Source organism: Phyllostomus discolor, chromosome 1 (genome assembly GCF_004126475.2).
Source record: "Phyllostomus discolor isolate MPI-MPIP mPhyDis1 chromosome 1, mPhyDis1.pri.v3, whole genome shotgun sequence".
In the NCBI taxonomy this organism is placed as follows: domain Eukaryota; kingdom Metazoa; phylum Chordata; class Mammalia; order Chiroptera; family Phyllostomidae; genus Phyllostomus; species Phyllostomus discolor.
The window spans coordinates 104,855,145-104,872,521 of record NC_040903.2 but is presented as its reverse complement, the minus strand read 5'-3'; the positions used below and the strand labels follow the sequence as shown (position 1 = coordinate 104,872,521).

Here is a 17,377-nt window from a genome sequence, read left to right as displayed (position 1 = left end):
GTATGCGATTCTGAAAGTGCCAAAATACTTTTTTTCCGAGTACAATCCAACAACACACACTCCCCTTCCTTTTTCCAGAGGAGACAACTCAAAGATTCACTGAGCTGATGAATTAAACACTAAGTTTAGGATTTCTGGGTAATGTGCACTCCTCATAGGTCCAGATATATTGCTATTCTTGGTCCAACAATCTATTTCCATTAAAGAAAAAAGCTTGATAACAAAGTCAGGTCACTTGAGTTGATCAACTTTAAGTTCATTTCACATATTTTTGAAAATTTCCAAAACAGAAAAATCCTGTGAGGAACTTATTTTAGTAAGTCAAATCTTCAGAGAGATACATTAATTTATTCAAATAAATACTTATTTGGCCCCTAATATTTTTTTTCAGGTAACATTTTAGATGCTAGAGATATATCACTGACTTCTGTGAACTTTTCTTTAAAGACATAAAAATAATTACAGTATTATGTACCAAAGGGATGTAATTGTAGCATGAATTGTGTATATGTTCATTTGTAGCATTTTCCAGAATTGTATATATTTCACAGATGGTATTGATAGATAATCAAAATTGCTGAAATAAGAGAATCTCATTAATATAGGGAATAGGGATAAATAGAACTTCAAAAAGTCAGAGATATTACTGGGATTTAATTTCAGGTTAGAAGCTACGCGGCAATGGTTTGTCTGAAAAAGATGGAAGCAGAATCAATTTATATTATTCATTGATCAGTTTCAGAGCTGATTGTCCTGTTGGCATTTCTAATTTAAAGCAAATCAAATGACTTCTTTTTCTCTCTTTTCTGTTTTAGTAAATTTATTGGGGTGACATTAGCTAAAAAGATTATGTAAATTTCTATAATAAATCATTTGTATAATGCATTTTGTGAGTACCACCCCAGGTCAAGTCCATCACTGTATATTTGACCCTCATTACCCTATACAACTTTCCCCACCCCCTTTTCTCTCTGGTAAACACCATACTGTTGTCTGTGTCTACAAGTTTGTTTGTTTGTCACCTTTTAAAAATATTTTACATATGGCTGTAATCATACTTATGACTGTAATCATATGGTTTTTGTCCTTTTCTGTGAATGACCCTTTGAAGACATACTGTTAGCTCAATAATTACAGGGGAAAGATAGGGTGGTGGCTTAAGAGCATGAAATTTGGCATAAGACTGAGCAAGGTTTGAATCCTAGCTCCACTCTTACTAGCCATGTTACTTGCTGCAAGTTTTCTAATCTGAGTGTCAGTTTCCTGAGCTGAGTAGTGGGAATAATACCAGTACTCACCTCACTAAAATCCATTTATTAATTCTTAGAGATCACTGTTTTAATGCTCATTGTTCATATAACTGATCACCATGGCCTTAACTGGGGGCCAGTATCACTTGGAAAGAGTACTGACAGTGTGAAAAGTAAAAGATTTTGTTTTTATTTAATATCAAATTGAGTGGTGTTGTGGGGGAAAAACTGAACAAACCTAACTATGGTAAGGTGTTGCTGACTGGAGACAGAGCATTGGTGCTGGTGCTGGGGACACTACTTCCCTTTGTTGCTTCCCTCTATGCAAAGGGAGCCCCACCATTATGATACTTGTGGCCTTTTTGTCTCTTCTTCTGTTCCTTTCCAAAGGAGGAGTCGCTTATTTGATTGGTGAATGTTGGGGGGACTGGCTGCTACTGCAGGGCTCAGCTGTTCCCTGTTTTCCTTGGGAGTGAGCTGTCTGCAGGAAGCTCTCATTCTCCTCTGCCCTTCCTTGCCACAAATATACCAAGCACAGGACCTATCTCTCAGAGGTTTGTCCGCTTCCAGTGCTTGTGACTGAGAAGATGACTATAGCTGTTCTCCCGTATTCCAAGACCCCCAGTGGATGCCTGAAATTGCAGATAGTACTAAACTCTATGTACACTATGTTTTTTGCTATTCATACCCACCTATGATAAAGTTTAATTTATAAATTAGGCTCTGTAAGAGATTAACAATAACCAAAACTAAATAGAACCATTATAAAATATAGTATAGTAAAAGTTATGTGACTGTGGCCTCTCTAATAACTTATCTGATAACTGAGACAGCTACTAAGTGACTCATAGGTGGATGGGTGCACAGTGTGGGCACATTACATAAAGGGATGATTCACGTCTCGGGTGGGGGCATCAAGACTGGGTGAGACTTCATCACACTACTCAGAATGATGTGTAATTTAAAACCTAAGAATTATTTATTTCTGAAATTTTTCATTCAATACTTTCAGAATGAAGTTGACCCTGGTAACTAAAACCACAGAAAATGAAACTAGATGGGGGTTGGGGGAGGACTATTGTAGTTTAGTTCTTAGATTGAGTATAATAGAATCCGCTTGCCTAACAATATGGGCCACATTCTTCAATATTAACAACATGATATCCTGTCTTATTCTTTGGCCTTATTTGTTAATGATCTTGCAACATTCATGGGAAAGATTGATTTATTTATCGTATCTATTAGTAATTACATGTGTTTCACTGGGGACCTCTTAAGGGCCTGCATATAATAATACACTCTGAATTATCTATTGAGGGACAAAGAAGCTAGGGTATTTATCCACCAATTCCCATCCCTCACTGGTTGAGGGTTGCTTCGGGGTTGTTAATTCTCTGGCACTTTTAGCTGGCCAATTTTGTGGAGACACAGGTACTTGAATAGAAAAACATCAATGTGACTAGAACTATTTATTGAAGCTACAAGTGACTTTTGGTGTGGGTTGAGAGGGTATGGGGTTTGGTACCAAGAGTGTTTGATATAGGGTTGTCCTTGAATCCCCTTGACTATGTTAGGTGCCCTTGCTCTACCCCCCAAATTCTTCTGTTATAAAACTTATGACATTGTATGGGTTGTCTGCTCTTTCCCTTAGGCTACAATTTTTTGTGTGGGCAAGGACAAGATCCATCTTGTTCACTGTGGTATCCCCAAGTCTATGTGATCAGTAAATATTTGTTGAATGAGTGTTCTCATCAGAAATAAGTAAATATTTACAGTGAAAGAACCAACTATATGATTATCATTAAAACTAGTTTTGGTGTTTTGTAAGAAATAAATTTATTATACATGGAATAGTACTGATGAACTCCTTTAACATAAAGACATGAAATGTTTGGTTTGAATACGTTTGATATTGGTAAAACATTTGATGGAAACTTCTATCTTTTACAATTTTATGGACCAAGAAAAAAGTAGAGAGAGGTATTTTTCATTTTTCACTTTTTAAAGCGTTTATTTATTTATTTATTCCTTACCTGGGGATATATTTTATTAATTTTAGAGAGAGAGGAATGGAGAAAAAGAGAGAGGGAGAAACACCGATAAGAGAGAGCAAGATTGACCAGTTGACTCCTACATGCACCCCAATGGGGGATTCAACCCACAACCTAGGTATGTGCCCTGACCGGGAATTGAATCTGCAACTCTTTGGTGTACAGGATGATGCTCCAACCAACTGAGCACCTGGTCAGGGTAGATATTTAAAAAAAAACAAAACAAGTATTGTGAGCAGTGAATAGTTTCCATTAGTATGGGACAGAGTAAGAAATTTATTGTTTGAAGTTTTTGTAATCATTTCTGTTATGAGGTTACTTGTCAAAGTTTCTGAGCAAGTTCACCAATTTTGAATGGATTTCAGGGCTGAGAATATGAGCATGTAATGTGGGAATTCTGACAGCAGGTGGTGATGTTTCATGCAGCAACTGAGGCTTTTTAGGTTTCGACTGTATAAATGGGAGTTCACAACATTAACCTCACAATGAATTAGATTAGTTTCTGAAGGATTGATAGGATTTTTTTTTTAGCATCAGAGAAGCAATCAATAGGGGAATCTCCCCACCCCCCAAGCAAAAAAGTCAGAGGGAGACAGTCTTTGCAATTCAGACAATTTAAGCCAATAGTATGGAGAAGAATAAAAACACTTGATAGATTTAAAGGTGGCTAATTGTTTTTGATTATATAGCCTGGTATGGCCTAGATAATTCCAGTTTTGAAAGACTGTTTTGGATGGGGGCATCTGCTAGGAAAAATTGGATGTAATGGATAGTTTTTACTACAAGATCAAGAATAGTTTGAATTAAGCTTTAAGATGAACTGGGAGGTGCTGGACAGTTTTGTGACTAACCACATATGAAATACAATTACATTTGCAAATTGTTACATTTAAAAACAACTCACAGAGTAGCTCTTAATACTCTGATTCATATAACTTGACAAACTGCTGAACTGTCTTAATATTTCATTTGAATTTAATAAACACTTATTTGGGTTCTACTGAGTACCAAGCAGCTTGCCAAGCACTGGGAATCCACAAATGAATAAAACAGAGCCCTTCTTCCCAGGCTAGCCTTTGCCCAGCTGTTTTTAAGCTTTATGAAGATTCTGATACTTCTCCAAGGACTGTAGTGAGAGGAGAGGAGTTGATAGTCTCTAAATCCATGGTTCCCCCTGCAGCAAGTTCCCTGCTTCACTCCTTCATACACCTTGTCTAGTCTGGAGGCTACAGAGGAGTAAGAATTGCTGATCCTCTGACTATAACCCTTATACTACCCCCCTTTTACACAGAATGGAGGATGGTCATTTTAGATGCTTATTAAAATCTAGTGATAGGTTAGAAATGTTGTCACTCATCATATTTGAATTTCATAATTATATCCTGTTCTGGCATGCCTATAGAAGGTTCAAAGACACAGTGAAACAGTCAAAGTCATATTCTAGGAGAAGGCTTTAAAATGACATCTCTGTTGCCAAGGCGCTAACAAGATTGCCCCCAAATTTACCCTCTGCTCATTATCCAGAAAGGTTCAGGATAGTGAAAGTTGCCCCATGCAGCAGTAGAAAGATGCCCAATAATTACCTTCTGCAAGAGTCAAAGCTTTTAGAAGGAATGAGCAGCAACTATTTCCAGTGGGGTCATAGAACAAGAATATCTTTGGAAATGCAGTCCTGGTTTAGATCCCAAATGAACTACATATCATCTATGTGATTTGAGGCAGTTTTTTTAACTACCCTAACTTAAAAACAGGAATTGTAATACCTAGCTCATAAGGTTGTTGCAATACTTGACACAGGATAACACAGGGGAAAGCATCTAAACGAATTCCTGGTGTATTAGGCATCCTAGAAGATGCTACGTGTGTCCCTTCTGTGTCCTCTTTGGACAGGGTATGGGTAGTCAGTCACATGGTCACAGATCACAAATAAGGATGTTTAGTATCAAAATTGTGTCATCAACATTGACCCATCATCTCCCCTAGGCTTGCTACTCATGCTCCTCATTTTTAAAAGATTTTATTTGTTTATTTTTAGAGGGGAAGGGAGGGAGATAGAGAGAGAGAGAGAAACATCAATGTGCAGTTGCTGGGGGTAATGGCCTGCAACCCAGGCATGTACCCTGGCTGGGAATTGAACCTGGGACACTTTGGTTCCCAGTCCATGCTCAATCCACTGAGCTATGCCAGCCAGGGCTACATGCTCCTCATTTTGATAGCAATGTCAATCAGCATTTTTATGGTAAAGTCAATGAGCAGATGATCTCAGGGGCTAATTCTGGAAGCATTCATGCAAATCCAGAGTAGAAAGAGGCCATTTAAATTTCTCACATGTGTTTCCTTATAACTGGTGCATTGGAAAGTTGGCATTCTAAAAGAAACCGATTAAATGATAGATTGTTAGCACATCTTAGAGCTTTCTTCTCTTTTGCTGTGTGATTCTCAGCCTGCTGGCTAAAGTAAAGTGAGGAACAGTTTCTCTTCACATGCTGTGGACAATATGGGAGCATGGCTGCTTTTGTTGCTGATGAAAATATTATGGCCTCGGTTTCCTGTAATCAATTTACTGTTTTATGGACCCAAAGTCCTCCAGAGAATTTAATAAATTCACATAATGCTTCTAAGTGCTGCATTGTGCATTTGGAACGCTGATTTAGCTGACAAATGTGAAAAATTCGTGTAGCTAGACAGCTCCCTAGTGATTAGGCATGTGTGGAAGCTAGAGAGAACACGATGCTCCAAGAAGGTCAGCATTAACATATAGCAGAGACCCTTCTCTCCTGATTGGCTTTTTGTCCCTCTGGCTTGGTAGATAATACTATCAGTCCAAACATTTGGGGGGTTTTACCCATTACCAGTGGGGCTGCACTTTTACTTCTCTGACAGCTTGCAGCTTGTGATCTGGGCAGAATGAGAAACAACAAAAATGAAGGTGATGGTGGAACATGAGACTAGGATGGCACTCACTCAATTCAGATAATGAAATGGCCACTGAATTATGCACCTTTGCCCTGGGGGATGTCAGAGGTTTCTAAGGGAGCTTTTTACAGACTTGTATCTCAGGTCACTTGTTTAAAACTGGTTCTATTTAAGTTGTATTGAATCTTTCTGTATCTCTTTTTCTCCCATTCTAATTTCCTTCCAAACTTATACAAATTTATGAAAAATAATATTAAACTATTTTTATTATTCAAAATAATCTATCTTTACTAATGTACATATAAGTATTCTGCATAGTTATAATCAATCATTTGTCTTAAAATATCATTTTCTATTCCATTTTTCCTCTTTAATGTTATTTCATACAAACAATAATGTTATTTTATATCCATCAAGATGGGCCACAAAGCTGTGGTTTCAAATAGGTTTTTAGTATTGAATTTCTGAAGCTTATCTTTAAATTAAAGTGGACAGGGGCTATGTTGCTTCAAAGGCTGCTATTGTTCAGAATTACTTCAGTTTTACTGTTGATTTTAACTTGAATTTTGATTTTCAGCTCCAGTTAACATTTGGGATTTAGCCTGAGTTCTCAAAATCAGGGAATTCAGCAATGAGTGTGTGAACCTGGGTATTTTGTAGTAGCTGGTGTGGAAAAGAAGCCAGCACCTTTCCCACCTCTCTACCCCAGTGACATGTGGCCCACCTTTTGCCTCACTGCGGCAGGCCGTGAGTGCTGAACAATTGTTGGCTCTCTCCTGATGGACCTATGATATTCAGACTGCCTCCATGGATCTGGGTCTGGGAGGTACAGACATCCAGATGTTTCTTGCATTAAGAGTGAATACTGCTTCATGGATTTGGATGCTATAAGTAATGTTCTTTGACAGGTAAGCTTTCCACTGCTCACAAAGCAGCTGAAGAGTTAGAGAACCGCAATGCCATCAAGTATTGACAGCCAGAGATAGGATTAAATTTAATAACCCTAATCAATGATTCTGGGATTCATAATTATGGTTTTAGGTGGATTTGGTATTTATTTGAGAAATGAATATCGTTAATTTGATATTTTAAGTCCTGGTTAGGAGCAATGGAACAGGAAGCTGGATAAGTCATAACTATTTTCTTTGAAGGCTATTTTTAAACTTTTCCATGAGCTTCCCTTCACCCATCCTCATTTGTTCAATGTAGAGACTGAGGTACAGAGAAGACAAATGATTTGCTTAAGCTCTAAAACGTGGTGTCTGACATAACATAAAAACCCAGGTTCTATGTTTCCCACCTATACTTTTCCCACTAGACTGGTGACTCCCAAACTTTTGCATGTGAGGATTCTGTTTTTGTGTTAAAAATTTAAGAGCCCTTACACAATAGTAGCCATATATATCCATAAATATATTTTTTCCAATTTTTAAATTCTGGTAAAATACACAAAACATAAAATGTACCTTAACCATTTTAAGTGTACACTTCAGTGACATTAAATACAGTTATGACAAATACAACCATCACCATCTCCCATCTCCATAACTCTTTTCATCTTGTAAAACTGAAACTTCAGATCCATTAAACAATAACTCCTTATTCCCCCTCCTCCTGGTCCCTGACAAACACCATTCTGCATTTTTTGTCTCCATATATTTGACTACTCTAATTACCTCATTTAAGTGGAATCATACAGTATTTATATTTTGTATTGGCTTATTTCGGTTTCACTTAGCATAATATCTTCAAGGTTTATCCATGTTGTAGCATGTGTCAGAATATCCTTCCTTTTTAAGACAGAATAATATTCCATTGTATGTATACACCACATTTTGCTTATCTATTTATCTGTTGATAGACAATTGGGATGCTTTCAGTAACTAGATTTTTTGGTAATATTAATTAGGAAAATCCAAAATAGAGTCACAGACCCTTTGTAGTGACTATGGCCACTAGGGGTGCATAGGTTGCAAAATCATTGCATAGCAGATTTTAATTTTTGAATACATTTTAATGAACTCTGACCTGGAAGCCAGCATAATGCAATGATTTTATAAAGAAAATGTTTAATTGTGAAACTCCCTATACCCCAGGACTTAACAGTGAACCATGAGAAATGAAAAGGGTGGGTGGTTTAGTGAAAGTCCCTTGAAACGACTTTGTTAAGGAGGGGACTTGCTAATGAACATACTTCCTAGAGTTTCAGCTTTCTGTATCAAAAACGGCACAACAGCAGGTGAGGCAGAGGCAGCAGCTCAGCAGGTGGGTCCAGATTTCTGCGACTAGTCACTGCCACGATCCTATGAACAATTGCATCATCTAGGAGACTCTCATGCTCAAGTTCCAAGTTTGAGAACTTGGCTGCCAGAAACAAATCAGAAGCAGTAGAAGCAACATTTGACAATTTTGATGGGGTCCTCTATCATATTTCAAATCCTAGTGGAGACAAAATGAAAGTATATCAGTATAGTCAGTATATCTTTGAAATTCTACAAGCAACTTTAGGCACATGGTACTAATGAGTTATGAAAGAGAATGTTCTGGAGTTACTTGGTAAATCCAGAATCAGGACACAATGTCTATTTGCTATACAACCTTGAAAATCTGCCTTATCCAAAGATTCCATTGTGTATTAGGCTGACATATTGAAACGAAATTGTTTTGCCTCTGTCTTTGAGAAATACCTCCAGTTCCAAGAAGAGAGCAAGCAAGGAGAGAACAGGGCAGTTATCCATTATAGAGATGATGAAATGTCTCATGTTGAGTCTGAAAAGAACAGAGTCACAGCAGTCTTCAGCACAGTATTTAAGCATGATGACAGTGTGGTCATTGGAAAGATGTTCATGCAGCAGTTCAAAGAAGGATGCATAGCCAGATACATAGCCAGCCCCACAGGTCCTCGTTAGCCACAGGGAACCTCCTCTGGAGCTGAAAGACAATGATGCTGCTGTGGGTGACAACTCTGACTATATTACCTTCGTGCTGTTCCCTCGTCACACCATGTTGGTGCTTGAGACAACACCATCCTCCTGATCCACACGTGCCAGACCACCTGCACGACTACAAGTGCTCTAAGGCCTGTATTCACACACATATGCAAAACATCCAACTTCCTCAAGATGTTGAACTGTGCATGCCTAGATGCTGAGAAGAAAGAAATGAAAACAATTATGGGGAAGACATTTTCATCTTGCTCCTCTTGGGAACAGGAAAAGGAAGTGGCTGGAAACTGAAGGCTGGAACACTTGCCACTGGATAATTGTGGCTTTTAATGTTGTGCCTCTTCAGGTTCTTAAGGCATCTCTATTTTGTTTCTAAGTTGTACACATTTGGAAAATAATCTGCAGAAATGAGCTGTGCTTGCAAGGACTTCATAGTTCCCAAGAATTAAAAAAATTCCACTTGATCAACTTAATTCTTTTCCTTTATCTTCCTGCCCTCACTCCCCTTCCCTTTCACCCTTCTTCCAAGGTGTTTTGCTTTGCAATATGTTACTGGTAATGAGTTTCAGGATAATGCAATCTTAACTTGTTTTCCCTAAGTATTTGAATTCAAAACTCCTGTATCTAAAATACTATTGGGGTCATTAATAAAAGAAAATTTTTCTATCTTAAAAAAATGGCATATGTCACATCTAACTGTGTTATGTTCCTACCACCCATCCTGAAATGATAGAACTGAAATGCCTGTACCAGGCAGACAAGATTCTATATTATCACTCAAATGATAAACCAATGAGACCATCCTGCAGTGAGGTTGTGATTTCATTTTTGCCACTGTTTTGTTTCTGTCATTCCTCATAGGTGTGTCTGTCTTCATACTTGTCAGGTTGAATTTGCTGTCAATTGGAATACGTAAAATGTATAACTCCAAATGTATAAATTTTTTTATTTTCTAAAATGAACATCATAAAAAAGACAGAAATGTGACCTCAAAAGGCAGCATACAGACTCAAAATATTGTAGAGCAGCTTCATCTTTTTATTAGATTCCCTGTGTTTTTTTCTCCCTAGTTGCTGGATAAAATCCATACAAATGAAATTCTGGCTCACTCAGTAAATAATAATGAAAAGGTAAATTCATTTTACAGAGAAGCCAGTACATGTAAGACATCATCTTGAATGACTGTGATTTTCTTGAACTGATCACCAGGCTATTATAGTCTCTCAAAAATAATATCTGGCTTTTAGGCTCTCCAATTGTGCCTGCGACCTCTCCTTAACCCTTCGGCTCTTAAGAAAAATTGATTTTTTAAAAACATGTGCACAATATGCTGCTAAAATTACACAGGTACTGTTAGGTTCACATGACATTGGTGTTCTAAGAGATGACAGTACACATTGAGGGTCTCACTTCTTTCTGCCATCATTTCACCCCTCCCACTGTATCTTTCAATAGTTATGATGTAACTATTAGGTTCTTTAAAAAAATGGAGGAGAAATATCTCTAGGGCTAAAAATCTTTTTAAGTTTGTCTTTTAGCTAATTATGCTTCTACACCTATTATGTTAGATTTCATTTTATGTTCTGAGAAGTCCAAATGAGCATGTATAATAATCTTGTTTTTCCTTGGAGTATTCCCTCAGACTGGTGAGGAGGACTGCCCTGGAAGTAGGTGTACATATGCCAGAGAGGATGATAGGGGGACTAACTGTCTAGATTTACCCCAAACTGATGGAGTTCCCAGGACTTGTGACTTTCAGTGCCCAAACCAGGAATGCCTCTGGCAACCCAGGATGACTCGTCACTCTAGAGGACAAGTTTTCTCTGGAGTTTGTTTCTGTATAAAAGAAAGGTAAAATTCAATTCAACAATTGTTTTCTTGAGAACTCCCTATCTAAAAAGGGCCTCCTGGGACAGAAGATTAGCAAAGCAATCTGTTCTCAATGAACTTTCTACCTGGAGAGTCAGTAAGTCAAGTGCCCACATAGCTGCAAGCCGAGGAGCACTTCCACAGGCCATGAGACACAGGGGGGAATGGTCTCTTCTGAACGCAGGTGATCTGTGCTCAGACAGTCCTTTCCAATTAAAAGCAAAATACCTGTAGTTGTTCAGAAATACCATGCAAATAACTCAATGTTTACCATATCTAAGAAGATAAAAATATGCAAGTAAGCCCCTGAGTTAGAGTTTGTCTTCAGTTTAAGATGAGTCTTGGCTCTAATGAAAGCTGCACTGCACTTTATTGAAAACTATTGTCAGGTCCGTAACATCCGAGATGTATGTCCAAGTTGAAGTGGCCTTGAATGCAAGGGAAAGGAACTGTCCACTTGGCTAGGTAGGTGTCCTACGGGTGGAGAAGCCAGGCTGGTAGGGTGAATGTCTTCAAACAGGGGGCCTCAGAAATTGAGCTGTGTTGTGCACTAGTGGAGTCTCAGGACTGGCAGGCCCTGGCAGGATTATAGTGACTGAAAGAAGAGGGAGAAAGCATGGCTGAGTGTATAATGTCTATCCTGGTTTTTGTCACGAAGATGTGAAAAGTGACCGATGGTCAGTGAGTGAGGTTAAGGGCAGAGTCAGACAGTCCTTTACTGGAACACCCTTTCTCACTATTTTCTAGCTGTGTAATCTATTTCATCTCTGAAACCTCTACTTATCTAAACTGGGGTACAACTCCCTCACTATAATTTAGTGATTAGGATTAAAAGAGGTAGTGTAAACAATTTAGTACAATTCCTGGTATATAGCTAGTACTCAATAAATAGCAGCCATGACTATTATCATTATTAATAATAGGATAGCCATTGATTTTATTTGGTATAATACATTAACACTCAGTAGTTCTTCCTCCTGTCAATTTATGCAATCTTCTTTTCCTACTGAACTAAAACCATCCTTTTATTGATATATACTATAATTATGAGAACCCATTTTCTAACTGATATACTTATTAAAAGCATAAAGTATCCATTTGATAAATTCCTTTTTTTCTATGTTTTTTTTCCTGCTCTTAGCTCTATGCCTGGCATGTGGTAAGTGATCAATAAATGGTAACAATTATTATTAATGAGCTTGCTATGAGGGAGCCACAGAAGTATAGTAAGAGGTTAATTCTTATTAGCATCTGGGAAAACTATGAACCACAGTTTTCATTTGAGGTCTTGTATCTAAAGAATTGTGAAAGACAACATGGTGGAGTTTTCAACCTGTATAGACAACAAATTTATGGTTACCGTATCATGCCTGTTTTTAAAAGAAGGCAACCCAACAACATTCCATAGGGGGTTTTAGTGGTTATGTATTTCATGAAGATGACCTCATTGGAGGGAATAAATCTCTCTCAATGATTGCTAAATACTAACAGTTATAATTCATGAGCAATAATGAAGAAAAAGGAGGCTGTGATGATAACAGTTATGAGTTACTGAGGGAGTGTCAGGTGCCGAGCATTGTGCAATGTGCTTTATACAGGGGTGGGCATAAGTAGGTTAATAATAATACTATTACTAAATACAATAATTAATTATAATGCAAGAATAAACTCTGTTTTGTGTGCTCACAACTGTAAAGCTACTATTGCCCACCCTTGATACATTCCTTTAAATTAAAATTTGACCAATGTTAAAAAAGGTCTGATGGATTACTTCTTCATAAGTAATATGTTTCTTCCTGGGAGACAGCCTGAGATTTCCTGGTATATAGTCCATTTTCTCCTTCATGTGATGCTTGCTCTCATCAGCTGCTCACTCCAGTGGAGACACCATGGATAGCTTTCAGGACAGCATGAAAATGACTGACAATGGGAGCAAATGAAACGCAAACCAACCTTGTCCACACAAACCCACGCTGCCCAATTTGTTTTGCTTTTCTCCTCTCCATGTGGCAGTTCCACCAACTCTCTGCATGAGCAGAAGTCATCTGGGGTTGAGGATTAATCTTTCTCAAGTGCTCTGGCAGAGATGAGAGCAGGAATCAGGCACGACTAAGGCTAGGTTTGTGCTCAAGGAGGAGAGAGACACATTTGTCGTACCTGCCCTGGGTGATGAAGTAGATTTATGTCATACTTATTGGGAAGCTGTAAACTGTACACAGTCCTGAATTCATCCAATGAATTCTGCTGGTTAGATGATTCTTTTATTTATTTATTTTTTATCCTCACTGAAGAACATTGTGTTTTTTTTTTCCATTGCTTTTTAGAGAGAGAGAAAGGGAGAGAAGAAGGGAGAAGGAAGTATCGATGCGAGAGAGAAGCATCGACTGGCTGCTTCCCGTTCATGCTCAGACTTGGGACTGAACCTGAAACCTAGGTATGTGTCCTGACTGGGAATTGAACCTGCAACCTTTCGGTTATGGGATGATGCTCCAATCAACTTAGCCACATTGCCAGGGCATAATAATCCTTTTGTATTCAAAGGGGACTTGGAATTGTTCAGTCTTTTAAAAATTACAGCTATAAACTAGGCTGAATTTGACTCTGCTTTGGAGATAAATATTTATGCTCATCTCCAACCAGAAAACAATATTAACAGTTCATGTTAAATCCTGTGGATTGGGCGAGCCATGTGAGAACCAGCTGCATTGGTAGGTGAGGTTCACTAGGCCCGACAGACCTCTATCCACATAAAGTCCTGAGGAGCCTCATGGGTAGGAGTCACTTTAAGCGAAGTAGGAACCAGGCTTCAAAAGCCCAATCCCTAAAAAAAGCCCTGAGTAAGGTTTTGGGAGGAACATTATTTGAACGTGTTCTACCTCAGTCTGCGGATGAGTAATAGAAAAACAAAAGCTATGAGGAAGGAGTTGACACAGTCATGGAGCTGAAGTTCTTACACCAGGTTTATAAGCAGACTGCTTTGAAGGTCCTTCAACGGGGACAGACCTTCTGAGGCACAGGATCCAGGAAGATCACACTGCTGATGAGAAACACAGAAACTGCGGAGGTGCCTACTGTAGTGAGTTGAGGTTGGTCTCTGTTAGAATGTTGTTTTGACATGTACCAAACTTGGAGTTTACATCTACAGATTGGATGTCGCAGGTGGGATTCTTGAGAGGTAGCCTCTAAATCAGAGATGAGTATGCTAGGAGTGTATTAGGGCATGCTTTTAGGATTAACACTTGCTAGGGAGGGGGTGGGCAGAAGGAGAGCCAGGCTGTGAAGTGGCTGACCCCAAGGGGAGCTCTGCTGCAGGAATAGCCCTTTGAAGTTGTCCTCAGTTAGGGCTTTGAAGCTGGATTTTCACGTCCCTGCATCAACCAGGCACTGAAAGCAGAGTGGATTGGGAAGAAGGTAAGACTGTGGTTGAGGTGGTGTCTTCAGCCAGCTGAGGGCAATTCCCAAGGCCTGAGAGCTGAGGGTTCTTGGAGGGTAGCAGTTGAGGGACTAAATCCTTCAGTACTAAAGTTGGGATTTGGGTGGCACACCCAAATAAGTCCTCTATTACAAAAAGACTTATTTTTTTTTGAGAGAACAATGGAATGTACTGAAGTACTTCTAATTTGGGGAGATCGAAATCAGTATGTATTATTAAAGCAAATCTTAGTAGCCCACAGGTTTGGGAGTCAGGAACTGACTTTTGTCTTTAAACTAAACTTTGAATCAAGTCAGATTAAAATGAATGAGCTGATTAAGCAAAGAAAAAAGAAAAGAAAGACTCACAGACACAGATAGCAGTATGGTGATTGCCAGAGGTAAGGGAGGTAGGAGAGTAAAAGGGGAATAAATGGTTATGGAAGGGGATTTGACTTGGGGTGGTGAGCGCACAGTTACAATATATAGATGATGTATTGTAGAATTATATACCTTAAATCTATATAATTTTATTAACCAATGTTACCCTAATAAGTTTAATTAAAAAATAAACATAAAATGGCAATTAAATAAAAGGAATGGTTTTCCATTCTTATGGCCTTCCCTTTCTGAGAAGATCATACCCTAAGATTTCTCATAGTCTATAAATACTCAGTGTACTTCTATGTGTGTTGCCATAATAAATAATAAATAATAATAAATAATAATTATAATAGCAGCAATGATAATAACAACTAACATATTAACTGTTATTACAGGCCAACACTCTTCTTTTTTTTGGTGGTGAGGTGGAGGGAGAAGAAACACACTGTAGAAAAGGTTAATGTACAGAAGAGTACATAGCAGAACACATCACAGAAAGGTGGGTCCCTCCAATGAAGAAGCTCTCCAACACTCCTGCTACCTTTCCTATACTCAGGGCCTTGGATCTAAAGAACCATGGGCCACAAGCTTTGCTTTGGACAACAGAGCCACCCTTCTCTGCCCCTGCTTATGGCTGCCTCACTCCCCCCCTCAAAGTTTGGTTTAGAATTCTGTGAGCTATGTGGCCCCAAAAGCCCTTGAGGACTTAGAGAGAACCTTCAGGATGGTGTCAGTATCCACTTCAGTAGGAAGGTTGGATGAGGCAGCAGAATTCACCATGAAAGGCAGCTTGCTCTCCTTTGTACTGAGGAACTATCACTCAACTGTGGCAGGATGGGCTGGTCTGAGGTGATAACATTCTTATTCACATGAAGGTTGCACTTCATTGGTTGCCTGTGCAGACACATGTTACTACATTTCTTTTCTGTGGTGATGGCATCATTCTTCTTCACAAAGACCACCTCTGTTACTAGAGGATGGACCAGCTGAATCTGCTTCAGAACTCCACACACAGAGAAAAGCTTAGCAACCTCTTCCTCTGTGACTTGAGGGTGCATTTCACTGTCACTTTAGTGCTTTCCAAAGGGCTGAAGACAGGCTTAGCAGGCAGTAGCTCTTTGGTGGGGAGGGGCCCTTGTTGTAGACATGTTGGTCAAAGCTTTTATTTGAACAGAGGAGGGGAGAGCAGGAGCTGTGTATACATCGCTCTGAACCACTTTGGTGAAAGGGACTTGGACATGGAAAGCTTGGGACTGTGCAGCCCCACCAGTGGTGGAGAAAGCTGCCTGAGCTTGCAAATTTCATATGTTTACCAAGAATGGGAGCTATAAAGTCATAATCTTCATCCAAGTGGTATAAATTCTGTTTGGTTTGGTGGTTATTGATGACATTGGTCCTTATTCCAGCATGAGGGGCACAAAGTGGTGCCATATCCTTTCACTGCAGCACCTGGTTTTAGTGAGCTACAGATAATGGGCTCACCATCCCATTGTGGGAGGGGTACACTCAGGGAGGCAGCAGGGGACTCCAATTCAAACTCAGCTTCTCTGGCATTGGCCACCTGGTGGGACTTCTGGAGCACCACGTGGTGCTGCTTGCTTGACTTCTCTGGCATTATGTGCTTTCCCTTTGATCTGGAACAGAGCATCTTTCTGCAAACACTTTTCCTGGGCATTTGAGAGGTTAATCTGCTGAACATCAGACCTCTGCTAGAAAGTGGCAGTGCATGCTGGCTGGCTGAGAAGGCTAAGCTGGATCCAAACATGAGATCGGATACCTGGCAAGTCCAGGTCTGGCACTAACCTGCCCTTTAGCTGCAGCAGTCCCTCTTTGATGTGAGCTTCCAAGGATATCCTGGCCACCTTGCATAGCAAGCAGTTTAGACTCTCTCATCTGGTGAGCCCACTCCTTTGGCCTCTTTCGAGCTACTAGCTGCTTCCTGCATTTGCCAGAACTGTCCTAAATGTTCTATTTATGATCTTATGTTTAATTCTTATAATAACCCCCACTAGGTAGGTAGTTTTAATATGTTCATTTTAAGGAAGAGGGAACAGGCTCAGAGAGTTTAAATAACTTGCTCAAGGTTACATATAGTATAAGAGATGGTGCTTGGTTGCAAACTCAGGCATGAAAAGCAAAAATGAAAAGGTCAGAAGCAAAGCAAGGTGTTCTTTATTTTATTTTATAAAAGATGTTATTTATTTATTTTTAGAGAGAGGGGGAGGGAGGGAGAAAGAAAGGTACAGAAACCTTGATATGTGAGAGAGACATCAATTAGAACTGGGGACTTGGCCCTGATTGGGAATTGAACTGGTGACCTTTTGGTTTGCAGGATGATGCCCAACTCACTCAGCCACACCAGTCAGGGTGCAAGGTGTTTTTTAAAAGAAATGGTGGTGTCAGGTTTCCTGCACAATGGCAGTGGGCAGGACTGGCCTCTTCTGTTTCAAGAACAGAGTGTTTGACAGTATTGTGTCTGACCTATTCCCTGTTAATCTCCTGTGTGACCCCATGTGGGGCATGGGTCCCTGGGAAGCATGGCTGCTTGGAG

The 17,377-nt window shown here is 39.3% G+C and overlaps 2 pseudogenes; one reads left to right on the top strand and one right to left on the bottom strand.

The window, feature by feature from the left end:
* Positions 1-7,111: 7,111 nt before the first annotated feature.
* On the top strand, positions 7,112-9,839 carry LOC114492001 (annotated as a pseudogene).
* Positions 9,840-15,233: 5,394 nt separating this feature from the next.
* On the bottom strand, positions 15,234-16,817 carry LOC114492000 (annotated as a pseudogene).
* Positions 16,818-17,377: the final 560 nt, after the last annotated feature.